Source organism: Pteropus vampyrus, unplaced genomic scaffold (assembly GCF_000151845.1).
Source record: "Pteropus vampyrus isolate Shadow unplaced genomic scaffold, Pvam_2.0 Scaffold190, whole genome shotgun sequence".
NCBI classification, from domain to species: Eukaryota; Metazoa; Chordata; class Mammalia; order Chiroptera; family Pteropodidae; genus Pteropus; species Pteropus vampyrus.
Genome location: NW_011888971.1, coordinates 1,606,759 through 1,610,773, shown reverse-complemented (window position 1 = coordinate 1,610,773; position 4,015 = coordinate 1,606,759).

Sequence of the window (4,015 nt, the reverse complement as noted above, 5' to 3'; positions counted from 1 at the left end):
TCCCATCCTGTTTTCTGGGGCAGCCCTGGCCCAAGTGACGAGCTGATGCCCTGATTCTCATTTTGGCCATCAGCCCCTTGTGTCAACTTCCCACTCTTATAATCTATAGGTGAGAAGGAGTGAGTCTTAGGACCCCCACCTTGTCCCAGGCTAAAGACTATCAGTTTATTTGCTGGTGATCCCATGAGGACCAGCATCTGCTCTTGGTTATTCTGAGTGAGCCCATCTCCAGGTAGGACACTGGGCAGCGGGTCTTTTTCAGACAATGCTGCAGGGGGAGCTAAGTGAGTGTTGATACTTAGGGGGTTTTTAAGCAGGGTCAGACCAAAGAGAAGCTGGATCCACATTTGTTGAATCGACATAACCCACTACACTTGATTCCTCTTAGTTTATTTTTTGCTGCCCTGAAAAAAAATCCCAAATCCCCTGCAAAACTAAATTTCTCAAAACAAAAAAGAAAGAGTTGCTGTATTTTCTAATGAGATTTCACGGAGAGTTGCCACAAATAAATGATTCATGCCAGAGGGGAAAATATAGCAATTATTTTATGAATCGCGGGGCCGTGAGAAATGGCCTCCAGGTGACCCATGGGCCAAAGTTCACCTGTCGGGAGCTGCTGTTCTGCCAGGGAGGCATCTTCCTGCTCGGGGCGGGTCACGTTCTGATGACGAGCCAACACTTTGGTGGTTCTCGGTAGATTCCAGGCCTTCGGGAGATAACAGCAGAGAAGGCGGTCGTGTGGCCAGAGACAGGTGTCCAGCCACGGAGCACACTGTCCCAGAATCAGCGCCACCGCCGGGAACCTTGGCTTCCTTAACATCTGCTTGAAAAATGCCTCTAAGACAATTTATGTCCAGTCATTCCCTGTTCTGGTGTAGCTTCGCATTCCAGAATGCCAATAAAACAAGGCAGAAACAATAATAAAAACAAAAAAATGAAAAAAATAAAATCTTTGTGTTACTTACTACCTGCATTAAAGTTTAGCTGACAACCTAAGCTTTACAAGGCACCATCTCTAAAAATAAAACAAGGTTTGCCTGTGTGATGTTGTGGCATGATAAGAAATATATTGTCGTTCCTGGCACAGAGCTTCTACAAACACTTGCAGTATCCCAAAGGGGTGAGAGGAACATCTTCTGTTATTTATAAAAAAGCCCTTTAATCGACACCAGACTTTATGCTAATGAGGTGACCCTGGAGGGTGGGGCTGGTTGCCAGGGGAGCCAACCATGTGATTAGAGGTAGCGGGGACTTTCCCCCCAACTCCTCTATCTCCAGGGAGTACAGAGGGGCTGAACGTCGATCTAATTATCAGCAGTTACTGACTTAATCGACCGTGCCCGTATAACTGAACCTCCGCAAAACCCCTAGATGACGGAGACTGGAAAGCTCCCAGGGCGGGTGAGCACACGGAGGTGCCGGCCAGGCGTCTGGGGAGGGCGACATGTCTCCCTCTCGGCCTCCGTCTTACACCTGCCCCTGTGCGTCTCTTGCCTTTGGCTGTTCCTGATTCGTATTCTTTATAATCAACCCAATAACAGCAAGCGAACAGCCCTCCTGAGTTCCGTGATCTGTTCTACCCAAGAAGGGGGTCACGAGTCCCCTTCCTTCACAGTCAGTGGGTCAGGAGTACCAGGAGCCCAGACCTGTGACTGGCATCCGAAGTGGCGACAGTCTCGTGGGACTGAGCCTTTCACCTGTGGGTTCTGTGCTGACTCCAGGTAGTTAGTATAGGAATTGCTTGGTGTGTAAACCCCACTCATTTTGTGTCAGAGTTTTGTGAGTAGAAGAAACAAGAGTTTTCTTTTAGCCAAGGTATGTATGGGTCATGCTTTTCTCCTCTGTGCCTGTATTAGGATATTTTTGTCTACGAGTGACAGAAACGCAACTCAAAATAATTTAACATATGTTTCCTATACCAGGGCGATCCAGGAGTGCCTGGGTTTGAGGGGCAGAGGCGGCGACATCAAGATGCTTTCTCCTTACCTTTCGAATCTGCTTGCCCTTGAGTTGCATCCTTCCCAGACAGGTGCTCCATGTGGTGGCACAGATGGACGCCATCTTCCTGGTGACGAAACTAGCCACCCCTGGTAAGTGCAAAGTCCCTGTGAGGAAGGTGGGGGCTGCCTTCCCTGGCTCGGATGGACGTCTGTCCCCCAAGTAATTACTGTGGCCCATGGCTTGTGTTTCTCAGATGAACAAAGCCCAGTCACGTTCACACCCCTAGGGCAGGGAAAGAGGTTGGCCTCAAATACGTGTATAGGGAAGAGCTCCCCATGAGGGGTTCTGTTACTGGAAGAAATGGGGGGATAAAAACTATAATTACAACTGTCCACCTCCAGCAACCTTCCAGAATGAAATGAGAGATGGCCTCAGGGAACCAGATCGTTGGCTCGCTTTACTTAAGCCGCGAGACTCACTGGTTTTATGCCTTTCAGTATTTTCTCTGATGAAAAATGTGATCAAGAAGGTGCCCCTCATCGGCATCTCTCACACTTCTGTCCTCAGGAGATGTTTTTAATGATGTAGCGGATGCTCAGTATCTACACTGTTCGTGCTTGCCGTCAGTCAAACCCATATGGAAATTCCAACGCACTAGAACAGCAAGGTCTGCCCAGGGCTCAGGTCAGGGCTGATGGCTGATGTGTAGATGTGGCCCCCGCTGGAGAGGCCCCCGCAGGAGAGTGACCACCACGGGGTTTGTGGTGGCACTGCCTGGTAAGGGAACGCTGTTTTATGTTCGAGCCATACTGTTATTAAGAAACAGACACTCTTCAATCGAATTGTGAGAAGAAAAAATGGATTGTCAACAAATTTGTGGCTTAGATATTCTTACTCAGAATAAATTGCAAGGGGAAAATGGCCTTTATGAGGGTGTTGATAGATTTTTAATAGAAATTCTCCATCCCTGATAGAGTAGATTACGAACGTTTCCGAGGGAATGTGGTACAGGAGGTTTATCATCTAAACTCTTTCTGCTGGTTTTAGTAAATTGAGTTTCTTCAGCCAAGAAACTCTGATGGCGTTTACTAAGCAAGAGACACAAACACCCTCTCTGTCACGGAGATTCTAGGCCATTTACATACCGTGCCATCATTTTTAATTACTCGGGAAAATTATGTGCAAGAAAAACAACTATTAGAAATCAGTTGTAGAGATGGAGAGGCTAAAGCCATTCTCTTGAAATTTCCAAGTGTTTAATTCGTAGCGTGTCGACCCGGACGGGAAGGAGTTCGTACCAGTCAGCACAGTGGTCTGTGATCTCGTGTCCCCCTGTTCACCGGAGCTCGGTTTAGACCCGCGGCAGAGCTGCGGCGGGGGCTTACGGAGTCCGGCTCTGCGGACCGGAGGCCAGCGGGAGGCAGTCGGATGTCCCTGGGTGAACGCAAGTGGCAGTCTGTTAGCTCCGATTAGTCCCGCGGTGGCACCTGGTCATTCCGTGCATGTCATGCCGCCTGGAGGTAAGGGGTCGGGAAGAGAAGTCGTACTGGGGCAGTGAGGGGGCATCGCTGTCTCATCACCCCCATTCTGGAGTGAGATGGATATGGACAGATGGACACTGATGTGAATGGACAAATAATTTATGACATAGCATGATACAACATGTACGACATATTAATCCATATGTAATACATGCATATATGCAATATGTATTTTGGCATTACATGTATAATATAGCAATATGTTACACTATATAATACACAGAATACATAACATCTAGCATCAGTAACACATCTTCATCAGCTATACTACATAATGTATGATATATTTGATTGCACATCTATTTGTATTTTGAGACACACAGACGATACAGTGGTGTATGCTGCACAGTTTTTCCCTTCCTAGGCAGTGAGCTCATGTCACCTGTGGCTCGGGGGGACCTCCTCTTCCCGCCCAGTCTAGACCAGGGGGCTCCCTTCAGCTCCTGTTGCCCTTCCTCTGTGTCCCATGCCACCTGGACTGCAATTCAGCCCCTTTGTTTTTAGGGCCCTAATGACTGACTGCAGAATATTAC